We start from the raw sequence: 27,555 nt of genomic DNA on the forward strand, positions 1-27,555 counted from the left end.
GATCCTGCTGCTCTTCCCAGCAGGAGGAATAACTTTGAAGCAACTTTATAAAAGCTTATAGCAAATGCATAGATCTATGCCCAAACATTGTAATTCCCCCCCTTCTCTCTCTCTCTCTCTCTCTCTCTCTCTCTCTCTCTCTCTCTCTCTCTCTCTCTCTCTCTCTCTCTCTCTCACACACACACACACACACACACACCTCTATTATTTTGGTCTATCTCTCGCAAACATCTCTTACCCCTCCTAACTCTTCCTCACTTAAATTTACTTTCTGGCAAATCAAAGCACTCTCTTATGCCCTAAGGAGTTTTTCAGAAGGGATATTGAAGATATTTACATCATTTTACAGATAAGGAAACTGAGGTGCAGAGAACAAAATGATTGGCTCAATTAGTGGCAAATCCAGGATAAAGACCCAGGTCTCAAGGGAAACCCCTGGCTGGTGATGGTAGTGGGGCAGGGGGGTCCTTTATTGTATTTGAGGATTTTTCTCCATTAGCCTAGAGGCTTTTCCAAGAGGGAAGAGGCAATGAACTACTTCCCTAGAAACTTGGTCCTGTAACTCAGCATTACAAGAATTGGCCAGACTTTCTTCCCCTTGAGCAAAACTACTTTTTGATATTAACTAATTTAGGCTTCATCTTCATGTTATTACAGTTTCTTATCTACAGGATGAGAATTCCAATGCTTATTCTCCCTAATGCTCAGGGCTGTTGTGAAAAGATACTTTGTAACCTTTAAAGTGATACATATATTACTATTATTATCATGACTATTATTCTAGCCCCTTATCTGCCTAGTTCAGAACTTCTAGACTTTTGGCGAATAAGATGATTTCTCTTTCTCCTGCCTCACTGAAATATTTTCCCTCCATCTTAGCCCTATGCCCAGGACCAACCAGGTCCAATTATTTGAAGTGAATTAAAATGCTCAGCTTCCGGGGATTCCCCTAATGTGGCAAATGTGGCAAATCCTGGAAAAGATGGTAGTTTAGGGAAATTTTGAATACTTCTTGCCTTAGGGATCATTTATAGGGATGACCAAACTTTTCATTTGAGAAGTACAAAGTTCCCTCAAGAAGTAGGGTCTAAGCAGAGCTTTCATTTTTAATTTTTTTTTTAATTTTTGATAGTAGAAAAAAGAGAGGAGTCCCAGAAAACTCATTTGTACCAGTAAGCCTCACCTTTTTCAAGCAAGTCTCCATGCTGGATTATTTAACCCTGGCACCACATACTGCCAATCAGGGAAAAAGGTCACCCAAAGGTATGTACCTGGGATTTACTATGAAGCAGCCTATGAGCCAAAATTCATATTCGATGCTCATTCAGTTCTAATTGATTAAGGTGGCATGACGCTGGCCTAGGAATGTATGGATTATGAGAATGACTAGTGGTTAACCAAAGACCTGATTTGTATGGCCCCCTATAGTTTCTTTTTATTTTTTTTTGGTGAGGCAATTGGGATTGACTTGCGGATCACACAGCTAGTAAGTGTTAAGTGTCTGAGGCCAGATTTGAACTCAGGTCCTCCTGAATCCAGGGCAGGTGCTCTATCTACTGCGCCACCTAGCTGCCCCCTCCTATAATTTCTTGCCCACTGTTCCCATATACCACTCACCACCACCCATCTAGAATACCTTTTCCTCAACTCCATTTCTTTATCTATTTAAATCTCATCCATGCTTTGAGGCCCAGCTCAAGCCCTATCCATTCCTTGAAACCTTCCCTGACTACTCAAGCACACAATGATCTTTCCCAAATTCTTATAGTATTACTAATCTGAACCATACAAATTATCCAAGGTAGGCTGTCCTCTAGGAATTCTATGTAGCATACCAGTTTCTGCTAGGTGTGACCTAATTGTATGGAGCTTAATATCTTACTTTCAAGTGTCTCCAGTCTCCTGTGGTATACCAAGATTCTTAATGGCAAAGAATAACAATTGTTGAGAACTATTGTGGTAGGTTACAGACTTTCTTACTATCTTCTGATTCTTAAATAAATCCAACTATCACTTCCCCAGTTACTGAGAAGGTAATATGTCTTATACATCTTAAAATGAACACCCAACATTCCTAGGAAGGTGCTGTCAATTAAAGTGAGGAGAGAAAAAAAAGGACCCAATCCATCCTGTCCTGACCAAAAGAGATCAAGGAACAGACTGCTGAGCTACTGACCTTGAACAAGTCAGTTACTTGACATCACTGGGCCTCATCTATAAAATGAGGGGACTGGACAAAAATGGTGTCTAAGGCCTCTTCCAGCTCTGATATTCAGATTCAGTTACTCTGGGGTGAATATATCTTTCCAGCAATGTGAGAAAGAGTTGCAAGTCTTGTCCTTCCCAGCCCACCACCACTACAAGCATAGAAATGTAACTTCAGCATGCAGTACCAAGGTGCCAACAATGCCTGAGAAAATGTCACAGTGGGGATTTGTTTCAGGGAAAAGACCTGGGTAGATGACATCATTCTTAGTTTTGTCCCGTATTTTGGCTCATCTTACTCGTTGCTCTGGGACTTCTCACACTTCCGAAGCAGGAAAACCAATGCTTAGATTAGACTCTTATCAGTAGGAATCCGGGTGGAAAAGTACTTTCTGAAATAAAAGCAACCTGGGTCAGGCATGTTGTGGTTGGTCCCACTAAATGTCAGGAATGTGGGGAGGAGCTGGTTTACTCTACATGCAGGTTGGGACAGACTTAGTCTAGTTAAAGATCAGTGTCAATTCTGCCTCACATCCTGTCTTTTAATGAACTAAGATGCAGAGTGCCTGAAAATAAAGTCAGAAACATTTAAGACCTACTTTAATTCCCAGTGAATTTCTAAAAGTAATGACTTTGAAGAGGGGGGAAGAAAATGAATTCTTGCCCCCAAAACCTTAATGATATTTAAGTGAATCTGACTTAGCCGGACCAATTACTCATGAATGATCCTTTGTTTCCTTTAGATGACCAATTAAACTCCCTCCCCCATCCCCCAGGAACAGCTTGGTAGAAGGTGAAGAGCCCTGGACCCATACTCAGGAGGCTTGGATTTGGATCTCAGCTCTGATGATTACTCACTACTCACCATAGACAAATTTAAATCTGGCCTCAGGCACTTTCTAGCTATGTGACCTAAGGCAAAGCACTGAACTTAATATCTGCCTCAGTTTCCTCAACTGTAAAATGCAGATAAGAGAACCTACCTTCCAGGGTTATTGTGAGAATCAAAACAGATTACAAGATTTATAAAGCACTTAGCCTAGTGCCTGGTACATAGCAAGCACTTACAATGCTAAGTACTATTGTTATTTAGTCCTATATATATGTGTGTGTGTGTATACATATATGTATATATATGTATATATAGTCTTCTATAAAAGGGGTACAGCAATACTTTTAGTTTGTACCCAAGATCACAGGATCTTAACTCTAGAGCTGGAAGGGGCCTCAGAAACAATCTAGTCCAATACTTCCACTATAAATGTGAGGAAACTGAGTCCTATAGAAGTTTAAGTGACCTTTTTCAAGGTCATAGAAGTGGGAACCATTAGAAATGGATTTGCAATCCTGGTCTTCTGAATCTAGAGTTGGGGATAATCAGAGCTTCTGTCGATCAGTCTTTGTAAAGTGCTACCTAAGTTTGAGTAAATACTATTCCCACAAAATACGATTTACAAAGCCTAAGAATTTAGCAACATTCAGTCAAAGCTGGGAAGGAACTGCCTCCCTCTAAACTGCAGTAATCTGAGGCAGAAGTCTAGTCATGTAACCTCATCCTAGTTACAACTCAGGGGAATTCTAGCATTAGATTATTCTTTAAAATCATTTTTATAACTGATACCTTTGCTACCTAGATTAACACTAATTTTTTTTTCTTTCTAATAAATAAGTTGGTTTCCACCATTGCAACTATTTGGGAGGTTAAAAAGTATAGGAAAGGGAGCTATGATTCTTGTAAAGGTACATAAAAGAGGTCACAGGATATTAGAAAAATGAGCTTGCTGAGAGCTTCTCAGAAGAGTAAGACTGAGTACCAGCAGTCTTTCCCACCTTTTGCACATGGAGATCATGCCATCCTAAGTGAACAAGCTAATTATTTTCCTTGGCTTACAGTAAGAGAAAAGAAACAAAATTGTATAAAGAAGATAAGTTAGACTTACACTGAAAGTTCAATGGTGAATAAGCTGGATGCCATATTTAAACTATACCAGAATTCTTCCAAGGACCTCACAGATTAATCAAAGTTCACCAGAGATGCTCATCAGGTATAGAAAATGGGTTCTTAGATAAATTAACTTGAGAACAATTCTGCAAAAGAGAGGTAGGACCCCCTCTCTGTGGTATCAGCATATTTTCTGTGTCCCATGTGAAACTAAGGTTCCATGATCATAGGATCACCCTCCAGGTCTTTGTTGAAAGTATGCCATGACCATCCTCACAAGAGCATAGGTGCTATCCTCTCCACAAGCATCCATTGAGAAATTAGATTCTCCCTTCTTAAAACCCAACAGCTACGTATTCAGGATTACAAAGTAATCCTATATAATTTATTTTATCTTATGCATTTAAAAAGTTATCTTGAGAAGGGATCTAAAGGCTTCACTAGAAGGTCAAAGGGGTCTATGACAAAAAAAAAATTGTTAAGGACCCCTGAGCATAAAGCACTGGGAAGTTAAGTGAATTGTCCAGAGGTGGGATTGAATCTAGGTCTTCCTAGCTTTGACAATGGCTATCTCACCCCAGTCCCTGCCCTCAAAGAGATCTCATTCTACTATATTCTGCAAAAGCCTGGTGATTTGTGCAATACAAACAGAACAGTCAAGAAAAAAAGCACTGATGCTAGCAACATTTCCCTTCTAAAATATTAAAAACAAAATTATGTTAGTATCTATTACAATTCATTTCTACAGTACAACTTTTTAGTATGGACATTGGAGATTGTCCTTAATTTTTCTCGAGAGTTTCCTAAATTCTCCTTTCCCTGGAGAATATTCTATACTTTCAGACCATACCCTAGTCTTTAGGGGTGCTCTCAGTATATTTTAAATGTATCGTGGCTAACATTTTAGGAAAAGCTGCATTGGGAGAATTATCCAAATTACACAAGGCTACCCAGAACATTTTGCAGAAGAATTCCCTGCACAGTGCCTTTGAGCAACAAGCTCCCTAAAAGAATTAAAACTGAAATTTGATCTGTAAACATCATGAAACCCTAGAACTCTTTGGGAACATATCCATCACACAATGCAAGGGACAACTTTCCTAATGTTCTCCACCACAACAGCCTTTCTGGTCTTTTGCCTTGTTGTGGCTTCCTCGTGTTCCCTCTTACTAATGGCTTCATTTCAGTTCCAGGGAAAGCAGCCCCAGGATTTGTAAAATCTAAAAGCACTTCAGGTTGACAGGTGCTCTCTAAATGAAATATCCTTCCAATTACTGCTACTGTACTATACTGAATTAAACTCTATCCCCATAACTAAAGAAACAAGCCAGTCTGCACATCAGCTGCCTTCCTTATCCCCCCTCTATTCATACCCATCTCATAAATAAAATCATTCCTAAAGAGAGAAATCTAAATTACCTTCAAAAGCAATATTATCCTTTGTACATTACAACACACCATCAGAATTAAATTGACAGGGCTTTGAAGTCTGTAAACTGATTCCTAGGTAGTTGTTCCAAGTGCTAACTCCGCCTGCTACCCAGAACATCTTTTTATTTGATGTTCTAGCAGGAAGCACATCTGAAGGAGGATAGGAAACTTAAAGCTATTGACAGGGTGACAAGAGTGTCACCGATTGAACTGATCCCATTTCAGTGACAAACTCAATTGCCTCAGTAAAGCCAATGAAAGTCAATACTGCCACTCCCTCCATAAGCTCTGTGCAACCCTGGACAGTGAACTAGTTACCCAACAGGAGAAAGCTGATAGTCATGCTTTCATAGAGTGTGGAATAAGAAGTGACTTAAGAAAGAGCTAGTTGAATGCCCCTCATTTTACAAATCAGGAAACTGAGGTAGAGAGAAGTCCCTTGTCCCATATTCCATAGATAGTTAAGTAGCGGAGCTGAGATTCAGATATGAAAAGTATGACTCTGCACTTTCCATCACAGATGCCTCCTTGCAGTAGCTACTCAGCTGAGGCTGGCCAAAGGTTTTCTCATTGCCAACAACATCTGTTCATTGCCAAATGGAGCTACTGTTTTCTTAGGTAGAGCTTCAAACACACTCTCGCCTCCCCTTAGTTCCCTTATGTGGGCTTTACACTGTTGTTTTCTTTCCAATGTCCTTTACCACAAAGGTCCATTTGTCCAAAAACAAGGTGACTGAGGTGCACAGGTGGCTCTTCTGCCTCTTGCACTTCAGCCAATGGACTTCTGTTTGTGACAGCACAGCAACAAATAAACAAGCACTGACATTATAAGCAGGTGGTAATAGTATTAAGTTGCAACATAAATTAAAAATCAGAGAAAACTAATATTAGGTGTGTGTGTCTGTGTGTATTATAGCTCCTTTCCAAAATTTGGCAAATCTCTACATTGGCTGGAGAGTAGGTCTAATACATATGCTTTACTTGAGATGGTAAGTGCAAATGTGAACAAGGAGAACTCAAAGATGTCATTTTCTATAGCAGAGATGGACTTTGAAGGAGGAAGAGAAGGAAGAGAAGCAAGAGGAAGAAGAGAAGGAGGAAAAGAAGAAAGAGGAGTCACTAAGACATTGGTAGGGATGTCTTATAAGAGATGGGGAAGTAGCTTCAAGATTAAAAATTTTTAAAAACATAATTAAAATTAAGTAACTGTAAAAATAAAACTGCTCTCTTTCTAGATCTAAAGAGTAATTTACATCAACTGCCTCTACTTATACACTATCTACTCTTTAATCCATTGTAATTTGACTCCCATTTCTAGTATTCTACAATTCTCCCAATCACTAATAATATCCAAATCACCCAGTCCAAAGGCTTTAAATTTTTTTAATATTTATTTTTTTTTACAGTGCAATGAGGGTTAAGTGACTTGCTCAAGGTCACACAGCTAGTAAGTGTCACGTGTCTGAGGCTGGATTTGAACTCAGGTCCTCCTGAATCTGGGGCCAGTGCTTTATCCACAGAGCTGCCCCCTCCAAAAACTTTTTTAAAAAGTTCTTATCCATCTTGCCCTCTCCAAAAGATGATACTGTTGACCATCTCTTCTTTGATGCTTCCTCCCCCTTTCATCTACATGACATGAGTCTTCTAGTTCTCCTTCTGTCTTAAACCATTTCTTCTCAATGTCTGCTAACTTCACATCTTCTCATTCACAAAAAAGGATGTTCTCATGACTTAACCCTTCTTCTTTTTGTCACATCTTCCTTAGTAATATCCAGTATGTCTTTAATTACTGCTTCTATGTAGATTGGTCCCTAATTATTAGTTCTATTCCTAACTTTTACCTATATCTTCAACTGCTTTATAATATTGTTTTTCATTTTGTTTTTCTGCCAACATTCAATATATCTAAATATGAATTCTTTACCTTGTATCCCAAACATTGCCCTTACCCAGTATTTTCTTTTTGTGTTGATGAAACCACCACCCCAACAATCACCTAAACTCTTCACCTTAGCATTCTCTTTGGTAGTTCCTTCATCACTCACATCCAACCAAATACCAAATCTTGCCAATTCCACTGTTACAATATCTCCTGAATTGATCTTCTTTCCATTTCCAATAGAAACACTCTAATTCAAGCCCAAATTAATAGTCATGTGAACTATTTTAAGAGCCTCCAGTCTCTAGTTTTTCAAGTCTATCCTTAACAGTGCAACCTGAATCAGGCACCTGAAACTTCTCCACTCAAAAATTCTCAGTGGTTCCTTCGCCTCACCAATAAAATATTAAGTCCTTATCTGTTCACTCCTCTTCACATACGCAACTTGGAAGGCAAATCAGACTATTTATTGAGACTCACTTAGCTCCCTGACATCCTGCCCTGTTCTGTCTCTAGGAGTGGGGTTATGGCATTCCCTGTGCCTAGCCCAATTGCATCATTTCTATTTGCAAAAGTCATTCTTTTTTGGCCTCTTTCTGAGTTTAATTTCTTACAGAAAAAAAATTCAAGAACTGACATAGTTGCTACAGAATAACTTAATTAATCTTCATGAAAAAACAAATGACTTTCAGAAGGACCTGGAAGCTAGAAAGATTGTTCCTGTTTAATCAACAATGTGGCATAGCTTTACTGAAACCAGAAGAACAGAGAGAACACCAGTTTGGGTTTGGGTTTGGGTTTGATTTTGAGTCACAGTTTCTTCTGAACTTCTGTTCAACTGATCCTGTTTCCCTATAGACTCAAATGATACTTGAAATGCATGATTTCCCTATGACAACAGCCCCTGCAATATCTTTAGGTCACTTTTACATATTTTCAAGCAATTTCCATTATTAAAAACTATAAAATTAAAATTCGGCAAAAGATTGAAATGAAACACATATATATGGCATAAAATGCTCTATTATTTAAATGACAGAGAACTAGTTAAATATGGGGAAACAGTTTCATCTACTCATGCTCAAAATTTCCAAGTCAGTCAAATGTCAGCAAAACACACATTCAGATGACCATGGCTGTCACAAAAATACATGAAATCATGGATAAATGAAATTTTTGATTATTTAATAAATTTAATAAAAATGAAATAATAAAATTATTGCTTCTCCCCAAGTAATTCACACACCATTCTATGGGATAGGGTATAAGGAGAGTTAAGGGGAGGGCAGGGGTTGTTGAGGGTAGCAGTTTTTACCGGCACCCTAATCTTGCTGCCTGCCCTTTTGGTACCATGTTCTGCTCTGTGGGCATGTCTTTACTATTGGAGAGGGGAGAGAGCATTTTAGAATTCTCCCCAGGTCATTAGGTTCCCTTTTCGCAGGATTAAGAAAAGCTACATGATACAAGTTCAGTAAATACTTTTTGATTTATTAAATCTACTTTTCTACTCCACTCCTCACTGATCTTCTCAGAATACTACCTAGTATTTCTAGTTCTGTCCATAAAACTCTGTATTTAATCACATACACACAATACAGTGGGTAGTTATTTAAGTTCTTTTAGGAACACATAGCTTTGTTGCCCCAGCTATACTGTCAAGACTTTAAGAGCAAGGATCCTCTCTTCTTTTCTGCATTTTCTACAGTTTACCAAAGGGTTGGTCATGACAAAAACACTCAATAAATATTTCTTGATTTTTTATTTTTATTATTATTTTTAAGAGTGACCTAGTCCATTCCCCTGCCTTCAGACACTACTCCAGACATTGGAAAGATGGGTTTCTTCTGAAATCTCGTGACAAAAACAACACATACCTAATTAAGGAAACTTCCACACGGTTGTGAGCCCACAGTTCCTGGCAAAGGTATTTAATGTAGCACTTTTGACCCAGTTTCCTTTCTTTTTTTCCTCCTCATTTGTCTTTCTGTCCTCTTTGGGTTAGACAAATATTTTAGAAATAAATAAAGTTTGGTGTTCTTTGTTTCTCCCAGAACTGCAGCTACTATAATCAAAATGCTAGGTTTTCTTTTTTTTTCCCCTGTTGTTTTGGTTTCATTCCCACCCCCACCCCATGCCCCAAACAGTAAAGTTAACTAACTAGCACCTCTTCTTTTTTCATTTGAAAAAAACACACCAAAACAACCCTTAATCTTTCAAAATTAAAAAAACACCAGGAAACTCTTATCAGGATGTGAAAGCTGTGGTCTTAAGTTTCCTTTTCTTTTCTCCTCTCCACCCCAAGGCAAAAAGAAAGGAGGGGAAAACATCTCTATTCATAATTGAGTCAATCAACAAACATTTAGCACTATGCCAGGAATTGTACTAAGCATTGGATGAATGTGCTTCCCACTTTCTTTCCACTATTAGTTTTCTCTACAGAACATACCTTCTCTCTACATATTCATTTCTTGGGTGCTTTGATTGTTGATTATTATTATACTTTGTTTCCCTACAAAACTCTATATGGTAGGTAGCACAACTGAGTATATAGATAAACTAGTCTTTGTTTTCAATCATCCTACAAGTGTATCTTTATGACACTTAGGAGAGAGACCAAGTGCCATGACTGAAACTAGTTTTCATTTTATTATTACCAATATTAATAGCCAAAGTCTCTGCATTGAGTGTTTGGGCTGCTGGAGGCTTTAGAGAATGTCTGTTCTCAGTCTCATTTAACAGAAACAGGGAAACTGAGGTTTGAATAGGTTAACTGCCAAACTTAAAGTCACTTCAATAGTTGATTCAAAAGGCAGTTGAAGGATGTTTCTTAATGGGATGAGGGTCAGTCCTTCCTGCTTTTCCTTGAGGATAGTGGTAGTTTACAAGATAGCCATGTATGAAATCCTCAGGTCTTTTATAGCACCTAGCAGACACTTCTCTTTCTCCCCCAGTGGTTTCCTCCCTGAGTACAATGGTAACATACCCTATTCTGTGTACACTAAAGACAGCTCTGAATATAGGTAAGCCATTATATTCTAGCCTCAAAACTTCCTTCTTTTCCTCATTTTTTTTTCAGGGTCAGCACAGCTCCCATATGGTCTTTGCCAACAAATAGTGTTGTATTTTTGAATGAATGATATAAACTTTTTGGGTAAAAGTTTCCTCATCTGTAAAATAAGAGGGTTGGAATAAATGACCTCATAGAACCCTTCTAATTTTTAAAAACTGTAGGACTTATCATTTTCTCCTTTGCTCTTGACACGTTTACTAAAGAACTGAATACAAAAATGAATGTCTTTTTACCACATGGCTTAGTTCATCTTGTTTACTTCAAGTATTTAATAAAGTGAAAGCTGGTAAAGAATAATAAAATTCAGATTAACAGGGACTTTGGTAGCCATCTAGTACAACCCAAATTCAAAAAATAATACTCAATGCAAGATGGATACCACAAATGGACATCCCCTCTCTCTGAAGACCTCCAATGAGGGCAAATCACCCCCTACCTCTATCTCTAAAGGGAGCCTATGATACTCTGAATAGCTCTAATATTTAGAAAGTCTTTCCTGACATCAAGTATATCTTTGTAGCTATCACCCACTTTTCCTCCATCTCCTCTAAGCACATAGAACCAGTCTAATCTCTTTTCCACATGACTGCCCTTCCAGAATAAATATCACCAGTTCCCTCAACTGAATGTTGAGAATGAACCATCCTGGTGAAATACAGATGTTCTCAGCTCATCAATGTCCCCTCCAAAGAGCGAAGACTAGAACTGAATTAAGCCCTGTTACATCTCTCATCTATTTTGAATTCTGTTGAAATGGATGACATATATAATGGTCACTAAAGCATAAAGAAATTCAGGACTAGGTGGGTCACTGGAACATTAAAGCCATTAAAGGTTTTGAAAACGAAAGAAAACTTTAAGAGTGGATAAGTTTGGATAGCTTTTGCACATCTGAATTCACTGAAATGCCAGTCATCTACTGGTGTCCAACATAAGTGGCTGGGTTTCCACATAAGCTGTCTACAACCCTGACCATGACTTTGACCTTGAGGGGGGTTCCAAAACCACTATAACACTAGCCCCAAAAGAAACAGTCCATACACAAAGATGCTGATGAAGCATAGCAAATGCACACAGGAGGACAGAGGTATCACATATTCTCTATCCCTTCAATAGTGTTGTTATTTTCCCCTCATAAAACTCCCCCAAACCCTGCCTCCTCTAACCTGTCTAGCAACTTGTAGAAGTCACAAAAGCTACATTGTCCAGCTGGTCTTAAGGAAGATTAAGCTGCATATACCAACCTTGAAAAGAGAATGATCTCACTGCAAGATCAACACATCACTTTGGAACTGGTAGGCTTGTTCTCTGCTCCTGTTTTGTGGCTACCCAAATATCTTGGGGACTCACCATCCAAATTCCCCCTGAGCCTTCCACTCAGCTGCCCAGTTAACATGTTTCTGATCTGATGACATCATCCCTGACTGCATGAAATTCCACTGAGGAAGCCTAGAGTCTCATTCTAGGGCCTCTATCTGCTCTGGAATTCACAAGTCAAATTTGGAGACCCTCTGACAGCCTTTATAGACCTTCTCTGTTCCTACTCCTGTGTTGGTTGTAAAGAGAATAAGGAACAGCTAATAAACAGAAAAGCCAAGAAACACAATGGGAAACTCAAAATATAAAGGAAAATAAAGGGCTTGAATAGGCAGGTTCCAATCAAGACCCTGGGTATGGTACCTTTGTTCTTATATCATTTGTGCACTGGAAAAAAAGAACAAAAATAGACAAGCCAGGGATAGAATTTGGGTGTTTGGAATTTTATATGTATTGTTGTCATTTACAATGTTATGCTTGTAAATCAATGAAATGCCGCTAAGCTTTAGTAGGTGAATATTTACTATGTCTTGCCCAGAACCAGCCCACCACACCAATTACCCTGTCCCACCTTCCAACCACAACTCTCTTTTATGTGTTGTTATCCTCTTTTAGGCTGTAAGCTCCTTAAATACCATAAGAATTATCATTCCCATTTTACAGATAAAAATATACAAAGCTTAGAAAGTGTAAAGGACTCATACAATTAGTTAACATCAGAGTTACTACTCAAACCTGTTTTCCAGTGTTCTATTTTTCCATGCTCGCTCTTCTCTCTCTCTCTCTCTCTCTCTCTCTCTCTCTCTCTCTCTCTCTCTCTCTCTCTCTCTCTCTCTCTCTCCCCTCCCTCCCTCCTTCTGTCCATGAGAAGCTTGAAGAGCATCCACAAATGAATTTCAGGAAAATGCTGCTAATGGTATCAAGGACTCCACACTCAGGGCAACCTAAAAATAATAAGTCTTGAAACCATTTGGTCTTGTCATAGTCACAGGGTCAGTTAAAGATGGTTTTAGTAAAGGTGACTGACCAACAAGCCCTCCAGCCCATCCAGAAATATGGAGTTTGTATTTCCAAGTAAAATGAAAGCTTTTACTTTACTTGCCACAAATAATCCAATTTCCATCTTTGTGCTTTTGAACTGGACATTCCTGATGCTTGAAATCAACTCCATCCATCATCATGCCTTATAGAATTCCTTCCTTCTTCTCTCAAGCCTCATCTTTTCGATGAAGCCTCTCCTGATCCTTCCAGATTCTAGAGTCCTTCCTCTCAAAACTAACTGGTATTTATTCTGTATATACTTGCATACATGCATTTTGTCTCTCCTGATAGACTATAAGCTCCTTGAGGTAAGAGTGCCTAGAACAGTGACTGACACATACATAGTTGTCATTTGATTGATTCCATGCTTCTAAAGAATTTGGGAGTGAAACTCTTACATTTCAGTAGAAGAGGGCTGATGCAAAATTAAAATGCAGAAACTAACACACAGCATGATTACTCTCTCTGGACAAAGGGAGGAAATTGAAAGATTATAGTTATTATTACTCTGACTCAACAGACTAATAGAATTAAGAGTTCTTGAGAAATCAGACATACTGTCCCCCAAGGTGCGTCCAACTTAGCAAGTTTAACGAAGCCTCAGCATCAAAAATACAGGGTCAGGGTGGAGGCGGAGGCGGCATCATAGCAGAGCGGAAGACTCTGGAGAGTCTCATCCCATGGAGATAGGGTTCCCGCAGGGGCCCGAGGAGAAGGCTCTGGCTCTCACAGGGAACCAGGGCACCAAGTCTGCAATGGACTGGTTGATGGAAGATCAAGATGACCCAGATGTGAATGAGCCCCCAGCTTCCCTCCTGGGACACTCCTTGGGGCATGAACCCCCATCCTATGGGGGAGGCAGCCCTGAAGGGCCTGGGTCAGTGAGGGTGGACGAGAAGCTGCCTCTGAGTGGAGAAGCAAGACCAGACCAAGAGGATGCTGGAGCTGGTGGCCCAGAAGCAGAAGGAACAAGGAAAAAGGGAGCAACGGGAGGCAGTAGAGCGGGAGAGGCAAAGGAGACGGCAGAGCCAGGCGCTCTGGCCGAACAGCAACAGCTCCAGGAAGATGAGATGCTCCGGGCAGTCGAGGAGTGGAGAAAGGAGAAGGCTGAAGAGATGGCAGCCAGACAGCGAGTCCGGGAGAAGATTGAGAGGGATAAAGTAGAGAGAGCCAAGAAGTTTGGTGGCACCGGATCACAGATGTCCTCCCCTACAATGGAGCCAGCCCCTCTTCCTTCTTCTCCCAGCCAGGAGCCTCCCACCAAGTGAGAATATGATCAGTGTTGAATCCAGGTTCAATTGCCTGATGGGACATCCCTGACATAGACATTCAAGGCCAGAGAGCAGCTGTCTACAGTGAGACTCTATGTGGAGCTACATTGAGGAGAGAAACCAGGGAGTGGGCAGGACCTTGTACAGCTGCTCAGTGGCTTCCTCCCTGGGCCTTTTCTTTTTTCTTTCTTTCTTCATTTTTTTTTTTTTGCAGGACAATGAAGGTTAAGTGACTTGCCCAGGGTCGCACAGCTAGTTAAGTGTCAAGTGTCTGAGGTTGGATTTGAACTCAGGTCCTCCTGAATCCAAGGCAAGTGCTTTATCCACTGTGCCACCTAGCTGCCCCTGGGTGGGCCTTTTCTGAAGCTGATATGGAGAGACTACTGCAGGAGCTGGAACTTGTGCCTTCCGCTGTCCTCATTGTAGCCAAGAAGTGTGCCAGCTGAAAGGGTCTCAGCCTCCTTGCCTTTCCCCCCAAAACTCTCCCCCAACCCCCACAGAGCACTGACACCCATTGCCTAATAAACAAATCCTGAGTCAAAAAAAAAATACAGAGCCAGGGGCAGCTAGGTGGTTAAGTGGATAAAACACCAGCCCTGGATTCAGGAGGACATGAGTTCAAATCCAGCCTCAGACATTTGACACTAGCTATGTGACCCTGGGCAAGTCACTTAACCCTCATTGCCCCACCAAAAAAAAAAAAAAAGATTACACAAGGCATTATTATTTGCAAACAAACAAACAAACAAAAACCTAGGGCCTCCATATTATATTTTAATTTCCTCTACTCACCTGCTTATCAATCTATTAGGGTAAGACAAAGTGATAGGAGAAGGATAGACTACAATCCATTTTTTCTTCTTTACCAAGTTATGCTCAGAAATATGTCATTCATCAATTTGAACACTTGGAAAATTGTGCATAAACTTTGGTTGTACCTGCCACCAAGGGATATCACCTCATGGCTTCAAATACACTTAGGATAAAAACGGACTTCTTTTCTAACAACATTTTATAATGGAAAAACAAAAACAGAGAGGTAACATGCCCATGGCCAAGGTCTTTCCCACAATCTGTGGTGAAGCCATGACTAGAGAGAAACCAGATCTCCTGATTAGCTATCTAGTTAGTCCTTTCTCAATGACACCATACTTCCTAAGCATAGGAATGGCATCATCTGAATAAATACGTACAGAGAAGGGTCGACAGATTTCAGCTATAAACTTCTTCAGGGGCATTATCTCCCAAGAACAGTGGTTTTGTGACTCCTTTATTTATTTATTTTTTCTAGCTCTAGGATTAAATGGATGGGCTTCTTTGGGTATCACTGCAGGGCACAAAGGATAAGTCCAAATGGTGGAGCTTAAGTGATGAATACGGGGAATTAAAGAGGAAGAGTAAAGCTTCTTAAAAATAGTCTTTCCAATTGCTCTGTGGCCCAGAAGCTTAAATATTTACTATAAAATTTCCTGTCCCTTGACTTTTGGAAGCCTCTAGCTCAATAGATATAACCTCTTATCCTGACAGTCTCAGCTCAGAGTGACCCCAAGGAAACCAGAGTAGAAACTGATTTTTTTTAAAGAACTAATATTCTCTCTCTCTCTCTCTCTCTCTCTCTCTCTCTCTCTCTCTCTCTCTCTCTCTCTCTCTCCTTCCCTCCCCCTTCCTCACCTCCAATCTTCTGCACAAACTATGGCTCAATTATCATTATGATCTAACATATAAATTATAGAGAGAAGCAAGAAAACTATAGAACAAACAAGAGACTGGTCTGTTGAATTGGCCACCTAAAATATAATCTATGAATACTTAGTGAGCAGTGTTTGCAGAGGTCAATGGGTAGGAGGAAAAGGAGGAAAAATCTGAGCCATGAGCATCCAAAAGTGCTTGCCTTGTAGCTCAATGACTCTTCAAAATTAGGGTTGTCCCACCTGCCCATTATGTCAGGTCTTGTATTGGGGCATGCCGTGTGACTAGAAGCTAGTCCATTGTTTTCTTCTTTCTCAGGAAATATGAGGAGTAAGCAATCCTTTTGGGAGGAGCAGGCACTCAGTCTCACTAAGATACTCAAGAGGGCTGGGGGGGGGCAGCTGGGAGATAAGTCCTTGAATAAAAGTATAGCAAGGGCCATCCCTCTGCAGCTGGAATTTCTTTCTATACTGAGAACCCTAACCTCTACCTGTTGTCAGGTAAGGCTTTCAAAAGTATTCCTGCAGCTTATTTTTAGATACCAGAACAAGGTAAGGAAAACTTGTTTTGATTCTTTTCTCACAAGGAATCCCACCTGCGACTATCACTGCCTATGTGACCTTGGTAAAGTCATTTGAACTCTTTGAGCCTCCTGTTCTTCATCTCTAAAATGAGGAGTTTGGACTATATGTTTTTTTAATTCCCTTCTGGCTTGAAATGCATGATTTAGCTCTTTTCTTCCATCTCACCAAATTGTTCCTCTCCCTTACATTGTTGTTCAGTTGTGTCCAACTCTTTATGACCCCATTTGGGGTTTTCTTGGCAAAGATCCTAGAGTGGTTTGCCATTTCTTTCTCCAGTTCATTTTACAAGTGAGGAACCAAAGCAAACAGGGTAAAGTGACTTGCTCAGGGTCACACAGCCTGTAAGTGTCTGAGGTTGGAGTTGAATTCAGAAAGATAAGTATTTCTGATTGCAAGTCCAGCACTCTATCCACTATGCCACCTAGCTGCCCCTCCCTTGTATTCTGCCATCAATTAAATCTGACAGTGTTCTTTCCCCTTAAGAGATACTGTGCCAGCAGTTCAGAAGAAAACTGGTTTGCCTGAAAGAGACCAAAGCCCAGGAAGAAATCTGAGGGAAAGTATGCCATGTTCATGACTTTCCATCACTGCATGGTCACATTCCTTGGGAGAACAGAGCAGCAAGGCAAGGAGGGCGGGGGAGGGGGGGCAGAAGAGAAGAATTCCTCCCACCTGACTCATGCACTTGGAACCATCTGACCAGCCTGAGTGAAAGATGAAAGCTAAATTTAGTTTGAGCATCTATGATTCAGGAGGCTTGGGAAGATGGAGATCTAGGAAGAGTGACAGACTCACAGAAACAAGAGCAGAAGCCAGAGAAGAGGTGTGCAAAGATTAGGCAGGGGGGTTACAATGTCTGGAGAATTGGGGTCAATACTGATTGAGACCAAATAAGGTTTTGGACAGCAACACACATCAAGGGTAGACAGAATCACTTCTCTAGATGATCTGACAGTCTATAAGACCTGAAAAATGCATATGCAAGAATACTTTACAAAGCAGACATGCAAGTAGGTAATAATTATAAGCAAATAGATCTTACAGTAGATACTGTCCTGTACATGGGTGTTGAGGGAATACCAGAATGAAAGAAACTTATTTGGGTGCATTATAACAAAAATTGCTAGATGAGGTAATTATATTAGGATTATCTTACATAGGAGACTGCAGAGCAGTCACAATTTAGTGGATCCAGAGCTGGACTAGGAGTCAAGAAGACCTGTGTTCAAGTCTTCCCTTTGATACATACAGGCTATGACACTGGATAAGTCACTCAATCTCCAATTGACCCCAGTATTTAGTCTCTAATATTTGTTGCAGAGCAACTACCTACCCATCTGCATTTGAAGTCCCCAAGGCGAATAAAAAAGAGGTCCCATCTCCACCAATCCTCTTCCCCAACCTTCAGCCCCCTCAAAGGAGGCACAGCACGACTGAAAAGTCACTGAGTTTGGGATAAAGCTCAGGAGTTCTGGCCATATCTAACAAGCCATGTGATTTTAAGTAAGCCCCTTTCCCTCTCTGTCCCCTAATTCCCTGGTCTAGAAAATGAGATGATTGAAACAGATGCTATCTAAACTCCCTCTCAGCTCTAACATTCTATGATTCTGTGATTCCAGGGCTAAACCATATGTTTCATTCCTTCAGTCTAGGGCTTGGCCAGGGAAGTAAATTATGAAAGGTGGTGTTTCCCGTGCTGAGGGAATCTAAAGTCCAACCTGATCCCAAGAGTCAAGTTCCATCTTGGCTGACATGGTATAAGTGATGAATAAAATAGCCAAAAATACTGGAGTTGAAGCAATAAGGATGGAAATAGATAAGTAGGTGGCTAGATAGTATTGCTTTGATGGCAAGAAGGTTAAAGAACAAAGGGAAGAAAAAAAGTCCTTTTTTTTTTTTTTTTGGTGAGGCAGTTGGGGTTAAGTGACTTGCCCAGGGTCACACAGCTAGTAAGTGTTAAGTGGCTGAGGCCAGATTTGAACTCAGGTCCTCCTGAATCCAGGGCTGGTGCTCTATCCGCTATGCCACCTAGCCGCCCCAAAAGTACATTTTTCTAAAATCAATGGGTAACTCACTAAAGGCACACAAGGGGAAACAGAGAGGGGAAAAACTGGCTCACCATGTATAGCCAAGAGAAGCTTTCACATAAGCAGGACAAGAAAATCCCAAAGAAGTTCACTCCACACACTTTAAACTAACTTCACCAGACAAGTTCCCATCCTGGTCACGTGCTGAGTTATCTTATACAGTAGATGCTAGGAAGACACTCAGAAGAGACAAGTGAACTTAACTGAAGGCGGGGGTCTCATCTATCAGGATTTACATCATTATTTTGTCAGGTACCATAATTTAAGTGTCATCTGATAATGACCACTTGCTTCATTAACAAAGCATTACACTATCCTGAGGCTGAAACTTACAAACTAAAATTCCAGAGAAGTCCAGGCATCCAGAGAAGAGCTTATATGACCTTATGACATTTCTGGGGCACACCTGCAGAATACTGCCTTTTTTTTTTTCAGATTTAACACCACTGCTCTCGTCTATACAGTATTACTATTAAACAATATAGTGTTGCTATTTTTTTAAAGGCAACATTGGGGGCAGCTAGGTGGCTCATTGGCCCGAAAAACAAACAAACAAAAGGCAATGTTAGTCTTCCTTATTTATTTATTCATTTATTCATTCATTCATTCATTTATCTATTTATTTAGGTGGGACAATGGGGTTAAGTGACTTGCCCAGGGTCACACAGCTAGTAAATATCAAGTGTTTGAGGACCAATTTGAACTCAGGTCCTCCTGAATCCAGGGCCAGTGCTTTATCCACTGCGCCACCTAGCTGCCCCCATGTTGGCCTTCCTTTAGAGGGGCCTCATCTATGTTCTTATGGGAAGTTTCTGATATTCTTCCTTGGCAATCTTTTAACCAGGTGATTGGCAATTTGTTTGAAATAACTTGTATGTAGCCCACCTTTACTAAAGAAATTTGGCTAGGTCAGACATGAAAATAGACACATACCCACCTGATCTGGGAGCAAGAGAAATCAGCATGGCTCTAAGAAAAGTGAGGTAATGATCCTTAAAAGGAATATATAATTATCAAAAATTAGAATAACAGTAGAAGGGTGTAGTAGAAAGGGGATGATGGGACCTAGAGTCAGGAAAGACTAAGGTTTCAATACTACTTTTGAAACTTACTTTCTATGAGACCCTGAGGAAGTTAGTTAACCTCCCTTACTCTCAGTTTTCTAATTTATGAAAATGGAAATAATAATATTTTAGAGCATGAGGCAATTCAGGTAAAATATTTTATAAACTTTAAAGTTTTTCTTTTAATCAAAGTTCAAAAAACCAACCCCCCCTGCCCCCCACAAAAAATCAGATCTTTAGTTCCTTGAGAACTGAGAGAAAAAACAAATTAAAAAATAACAACAAATCTCTTTGGTTTAATGTTTGTTGGCAACTTCTTTCTTTCTCTGAATTCCTGAAAATCAGAAGTATTTCTTTGATGATTGAGGATATTTCAGTAATTTGGCTCATCGTTATGAGAACCAAAGCATTAGACAGCATTTTATTCATTTCTGGAGCACCGTTTTTAAGGAAGGACTTTAACAAGCTGGACTCCATCCAGAAGTGGGTAAGCAGGGAGGAGAAACCATGCCATAGGAAGTGATGTTTAAAGGAACTGGCCTGTTTAGCCTGGAGAAAGGACAACTTGAAGGAAAATGATAGCTGCCTTCAAGTCCTGGAAGGGCTGTCGGCTGGAAAAGAGATTAGATTTGTTTTATTTGGCCTCAGGGAACAGAACTAGGAGCAGTGGGTAGAAGTTGCAGAAAGGCAGATTTCAGTTTGATATCATGAAAAAAGAAAACTTCCTAACAATGAGCCTTATCCAAAAGTTGAGTCAACTGCCTCTTGAGGTAGTGATTTCTCCGATATTAGAGGTCTTTAAGCAGAGGCTGGAGGACCATTTGTCACGGATATAGGACAGGGGATTTTTACCCAATTACAGGTTGGACTAGATGATCTCTTAGGTCCCTTCCAATTCTGCAATTCTGTGATTCAAAACTATATTATAAAAGTAGTAGGGGGCATCTAGGTGGCAAAGTGGATGGAGCACTGGCCCTGGAGTCAGGAGGACCTGAGTTCAAATCTGGCCTCAGACACTTGACACTTACTAGCTGTGTGACCCTGGGCAAGTCACTTAATCCCAATTGCCTCACCAAAACCAAAAAAAAGGAGTAAAAAGTGTCCTAAATTGAACACTGAGAGACCTCGAATTCCATCTAACAAAGTATGCTACTATGATTTGTGTCACTTAATTTCTCTGAGCCTCAGTTTCTTCATCTATAATATCTGGGTCTGACTAGATTGCTAAGGCCCTTTCCACCTCTAGCCATTCTATTATTATATGACTATATGTTATATAAAATAAAGAGATATATACTGTGGCTATATATTAATGTGAGAAAGACATGTAAATTGATAGAAATTTGAGGGCGGCTAGGTGGCACAGTGGATAAAGCACTAGCCTTGGATTCAGGAGGACCTCAGTTCAAATCCAGCCTCAGACACTTGACACTAGCTGTGTGATCCTGGGCAAGTCACTTAATCCTCATTACCCCACAAAACACAAAACAAAAACAAAGAAATTTGAGGCAGAATCTATAGTGAAATGAAATCATTTTCCTTTTCTCTGATTCTCTTTACTACAAGTATAGTGCAGGACTGATAGCAACTGATGAAAAGTGAAGCAAGCAGAACCAGGAAAACAATATAAACAATGACTACAACATGGCAAAAGTAAACAACAAAAAAACTAATAAAGAAACTGAATTTTGTATAAGCTTAGCCCTAAAGAAGAACTCTGAGAATGGACTTCTTTTTCAGAAATAGGTATCTAAGGATGGGGAGTACTACAATCCTTGTAGGACTTGATTGGTGCATTGGTTAGTTTTTATCAACTACTTTTTTTTTCTCTTTATTTTCTATGATTTGTTATAAAGGATGGATCTCTACATGAGGCAGGGAGAGGGACATAGATAGATAGATAGATAGATAGATAGATAGATAGATAGATAGATAGATAGATAGATAGATAGATACATACATACATACATACATACATACATACATACATACATACATACATAGACAGACAGATAGACAGATAGGTAAATATAGACATAGATATAGAGAGATATGGAAATAAAGTGATGTAAATCAGAAGATATCCATAACTAATTTTAACACCTTCTTAAAAAGCAAAATATTAAAGAAATCTATCTAATTGATTGCCCTTGTTCATTGAGTTTTGGTTAATAGACATTTACAATTAATATCCTAAACCACTCTTTCACATTTTGTTTTCATGGGAATCTGCCTGGGGGAAACTCTGCATGTATTTCTAGAAACATATGCTTATGTTCTCTTTGCTTCCTACAGGGCCCTGATAATGGGCCTTACTAGTAGGCAGGTACCATAGTCAAAAGATGACAGACCAATAAAAAGGTTGTGGCAACTTGTGCCTAATTGTTTTTTAATACAAGCTTTGCAGGTTGAAGTGATTTATTCCAGAAATCCTTTCCACACTTGTGAGTGCTGAATTCAATTCAAATTGCCTTACAACCTTAGAACCCAGGCACTGGTCTGCAGTTCCTTCCAATAATGGTAGCAATCTGAAGCCTACAACTCTACACAAACCCAGATTCTCCTTTCCATTCTGTACTTATTTAAGCACTTGAGCAAACAGACCAAAGTTCAAATTTTTGATGTCAATCTGTTTGAGTGAGTCAGCTCTCTCCTGACACTTATAAACCAAGTCAGGAGAGGCGATATGCTTCAAGCCACCTAGGAGTTGTACTTTTTGTCTTAAATTCTGTCACTATCTCTGATGAGAAATTGACAAAGTAGCATATACATATGCACACAAGCCTATGTACAGAAAAGAGTGATTAATGCAAACTTGGAATTATAATCATGAAACTGCTTTTAAGACCGAAGCATCTTTAGCTTCCTGAGGTATCAGGCAACATCCTAGTGACTGGTTCTTGTTTTTTTTCTTGTCTTGTCTTTTCTTTTGGCATATGTCAAGTACAAATGATGATTTCAAAATTCCAAAAATCCTAACAACCATTCTAGTGAGGAGTAGAAGAATAAATGCACCTACATTCTCATTTCCTATCAACAGAACAAGAAGAGAGAGAACTTTGCTGCAGTTGGTGTAGAAACTAAGTCATCAGACGAGATGAACACTGGATGGCCAGTGGAAGCTGGCTGATGGGGTGATAGGCTAAGGAAATCCTTCTTGAATGAATGAAAACAATAATTAAGTTTACTATGTGCCAGGCAATGTACTAAGCACCAATGAGACAAATGCAAAGGACAGAAGTACCTGCCCTCAAAGAACTCACATTCTAATGGGGAAAAAACCCAACATAAATAAGGGGAAATTGACTAAGGAAATATATTTCAGTTTGGAAAGTCAAAATGGTGGAGAATAGAGCCAATAGGACAATCAATTACTACACCCTTTCCAGAAGTAAGAGTAGTCGTGATTTGATTATTATTTACAGAAGCAAGAAGTAGAAAAAAGAAAAGAAAAGAAATGAACAGTATGGCATATGGCTTCAGTGTCTGTTCTTAAACACCATACCTGGTCATAAAGTCACTTAGACACTTTTAGCAACTTATACACTCATCCCTTAGTTGGACCTGTCCAATTTCATGCCCTTCCCCTCTACCTCTGTTCTCTCTCTCTCTCTCTGCAGTCTCCTAGAATAATGGGCTTCCTTCAAGATTTAGCTCATGACCCAGAAGCTTTTCCTTATCACCCCAGTTGTTCGTTTTCTCTGTATTATTCTCCAATAATCATATAGCTGTTTACGCCTTTTTACACTTCCTATGTCTTCATCTTTTTACACCTTCTATGTCTTCAGTAGAATGCAAGTTACCAAAGGCCAGACCTGGTTTTGGTTTTGTCTTTATATACCCAGTGCCCATACCTTGGGTATAAGTATATGCTTACTAAGTGCTTTGGGAATTAATATTTGACTTTGTAGTAAATAATATTAAAAGGTTCCAGTTTAGGTACCCAATACAGATATCAACTGGAACTGGAGCCCAGAAGGCCTGAGTTCAAATGCAGCCTCCACTTACTAGCTGTGTGACTGGCCACATTACTTAACCACTGTCTCAGTTTCTTTACCTTTAAAATGGGGATAATAATAACATGATAACATTTTTAAATGCTTTGCAAACCTTAAAGCACTATATAAATGCTATATTATCTTAAAGCTTTACTGATATTCCTATTCTTGTTTGCTTTACTTCACTGTCTCTACCCAAGGCCTTCCCTACACCATCCTAAATATAAGCCTCCCCTTTAACAACGAAGTACAATTAAGCAAAAAAAAAAATATCAATAACTCTCCATCTTCATTCCACACTTATAGTATAGCATCTTTCTCCTGAAAGGAGGGAAATAAGGCACTGTCAGTAATCTGGTGATGAGATTTTGAAATCTTTTTTAAAAAAGGAGGATGGGGGAACCTTTCTCTTTCTTAGAAATCTCATAGTTCAGTAACACCCAAGTCACTTCCCTTAATGCCTTCCTATCACTAGCACCAATTACAGAATGATCATGAAGTACAATAATGGATTGACATGAATAATCCAAAGTTCCTGGACCTATTTATTTGGGTAGGAGGAATACATAAAGAGGACTAACTACCTCTGCCTCTAAAAGGGCAGGTCAGGAATCCACCAAATGCAAGAATCTAAAGGAGGAATGGAGAATATGGAATAGGAAGAAAATGTCAAAAAGCCTGCCATTTATCAATGTGCCTGTTCAGTTGAATGAATTCAGAGGGGTCACATTTCATACCACCAAGCTGTCTCTACTGGCTCCTGGAGATGTCCAGCTGGGACCAAAAGAGTTGCTTGCCAGGAGAGGTAGTAGGAATCTGGGTAGGCAGAAAAAAATGTACTGCCCAAGAATGGAATTTTCCTTCCTCTCTGGGACAACACCCTTATGAAAATACCCCCATGATCTTGGCGGGCTCAAGAGTCATGAATTTTCTCTTTTCCTGACAATCAATAGCATTTCTAGCTCCCTTGGCTCCCTACTGGGCCCTCAGGGTAGAATGGACCCCAAAGAAGAAGTATTCAACCTCCTTGCCAAAATGCCACCAATACACCATTCCTGTATCCTGAGGCCTCGACAAGACCTCTTCTCCAGCAGATGTGAGCTGCAGAGGTGTTTTCTTTTCCTTCTCTTATTTAAAGAAAAAACAAAGCCCAATGCCCTCCCCACATGTGAAATACCACTCAAACCTCTGCCAGATAATAATTTTTCAGTCACACAATGAACTCTGTGCAAAGCAAGGAGGAAAAGCTTGTGTTCCCCACCCAGTCCCAGCTAAGGAGGAGCTGCCTTTGGAAATGCCCAGGTCAAAGAAGATCAAACTCACAAACCCAGTAACAACAGGGGGTGGGGGTGGGGGGAGAGGCTGGGGCATGGAGGAGAGACCAGAGGAGGAGGAAGCAGAAAGTTAAAAGGTCAAAACAAATGTCAACCCAACACTAGTACTGTATGAACAGTGTGTAGCTTCACGGCTAGACAAATAAATGTTGGCAAGGAGGCAAGGTATCAAGAGGCTTTATTAACTCTTTTCTTGGAATCACACACACAGAGGAAGTGTGTTCTACCATATAATCTATAGAACACAACATTTGTCCCTTGGAGGAGGAATAAAAAATTGCAGGGTTTCTTACTGAAAGACAAAACGGAGATCTCGTTTCATTCCCCTCCTGCTAGCATAGTGACTGCCTGGCACATAGTAGGTTCTTCCAAATGTTTGTTGACTTGACTTCACTTTAAAACAGCCTGGCACCAGGATCCACTTTTTATAAGAGTGAAAAAAATCAGGGGACAGCTAGGTGGCACAGTAGATAAAGCACCAGCCCTGGATTCAGGAGGACCTGAGTTCAAATATGGCCTCAGACACTTGATACTTACTAGCTGTGTGACCCTGGGCAAGTCACTTAAGCCCCATTGCCCGGCAAAAAAAAAAAAAAAAAAAGAGTGGAAAGAATCACATACTGGTTACAGTTGACGATGTTACTGAGGCATCATGGAGACCTGGGTACAAATCATGACTCTGCCATGTGATTATCTCGGCCTATTTTTCCATCTATTAAATGAAGGGAGTTAGAGTAAATGATGTATTTTTCCTGTTTCTCACACGGAGTACTACATCTTCTGTTTCCTTCTTTTTATATTCAACATTTCCCCATGCCTGGAATGCCTTCCCCCCTTTACTCCCCCTCACAAAACCTATCATTTCCTTTAAAACATGGCCCAACAAGCACCTTCTACATGAAGTCTTTTTTTGATCACCCAAACTGTGAATGGCCCCTCTCTTACTACTTGTATTTATTTATTTATTCATTTTATATTTGTTCTGTATACACTGATGGATGTACTTGCGTTTCCCCAATGGAATAGAAATTCCTTGTGAGAATTATTTCACTCGTTCCTGACACACACACAGTATCCCCTTAATCAGTAGTTCCTTATTGATTGACTCCAGTTTTATTATTCTAGGACTTCTAGGAATTCTAGGGATTGTTTCTGAAACATGCTATGGAAAATGTTTTAGGTTTAGAGACTTGTGCTTGGACTTGGTTCCTAACTACTTTCTACTTATGTGACCTTGGGCAAGTGCTTTAGAATCCCAGTGCCTCAATTTCCTTATCTGTAAAATGAAAGGATCAGACCAGATGGTCTCTGAGATCTCTTCTAGTTTTACATCTATTTTCCCTCAGTCTAGGCCAGCTCTTGGCAAGATAGCTTAGTTTTCATGCTCCCAACCCCCATTTCTGTACCCTTTTGACTCCTTTATCATATTCATTCCTTTTCTCCTTTACTTAACCTTCAGAAGACCAGTTAAAATAATCAAACCCTTATCAAACCTTGTTCTAAGAAAAGATACTATATCAGTCATTTACACCCTGGGATGAATATGAGGCTAGGTTTGCTCTCCCTGGGTGGGCTGTATATTAAGTTTGATGCCTCACTGCAAAAATAAATAAATAAATAAATTGCTGTCCTGTTAAAGTAACTTCATGGATCAGACTGGAGAACATTTGCTTTATTTCCCATTGTTTTATAAGGGGACAGGAACTTTTGTCCCTAAAATCATCTGAAGCCCTTTCTGAGGTGCTTTCATCAACTGTTTGGTTTGCTTGGATTTACATGACAAATGCCACACGTAGCCTGAATAGGCATGTAAGAATACTTGTCTTCTGTCGTCAAAGATGACCCTTGTCACTTGTAAATATGGTTAGAAGGACCAACGTGTCATCATCTATGGTCCTTTCCACACCACGCAGAGAAGAAGAGGCTTATGGAAGGGGGAAATGGAATTTTCCTCTTGGTTTTCTCCTAGAGGGTTATGAAGGAGGAATCACATTTGAAATCTACTTCTGGGGGCAGCTAGGTGGCTCAGTGGATAGAGCACCGGCCCTGGAGTCAGGAGGACCTGAGTTCAAATCCAGCCTCAGACACTTAACGCTTACTAGCTGTGTGACTCTGGGCAAGTCACTTAACCCCAATTGCCTCACTAAAAAAGAAAAAAAAAAGAAATCTACTTCTTCCTCTGCCTCAAATAAATTAATTCCAGGTGTAGAAGGAGAAGGCAACAACTAAATACTAGTACTTCCAGGGAAATATGACTGATGAATTAGGTGCGTCTCTTCTTCCTCAGTCATTTTTAAAGAAAATCACTACCTAAAAGCTGACAAGACAGAACATATTTGAAAACTACTCTTTGTCCTATATGAACACCGGACACTCCTGGCTCTCTTCTTACATCTCACAGAACCTGATTTCTGGAGACAGCCTGTGAGGCACAGAACCTCACAAAACGATGTCTGCTTGTGACAATGAAGTCCACTCCCTATTTAGTGAAACTGGGCCACCAAGGGAGGGATCAGCTGGTAAAGGACTTCGATCCAGCTTCTTCACTCCTCTCCTAGCTGTGACATTCCACTTTTTTATCCAAAGGCATAAAAAGGAGGCACATGTCAAGGCTGTGACTAGGTTTTCGAGTTTGGATTCCCA

At 40.0% G+C, this 27,555-nt stretch overlaps 1 protein-coding gene and 1 pseudogene across 1 annotated transcript in view; one reads left to right on the forward strand and one right to left on the reverse strand.

The window, feature by feature from the left end:
- The window catches only part of SETBP1 (SET binding protein 1), a 492,043-nt gene that overhangs the window by 364,019 nt on the left and 100,469 nt on the right, over positions 1-27,555 (reverse strand).
- On the forward strand, positions 13,537-14,602 carry LOC122736717 (annotated as a pseudogene).

The sequence above is a fragment of the Dromiciops gliroides genome, chromosome 1 (assembly GCF_019393635.1).
Source record: "Dromiciops gliroides isolate mDroGli1 chromosome 1, mDroGli1.pri, whole genome shotgun sequence".
In the NCBI taxonomy this organism is placed as follows: domain Eukaryota; kingdom Metazoa; phylum Chordata; class Mammalia; order Microbiotheria; family Microbiotheriidae; genus Dromiciops; species Dromiciops gliroides.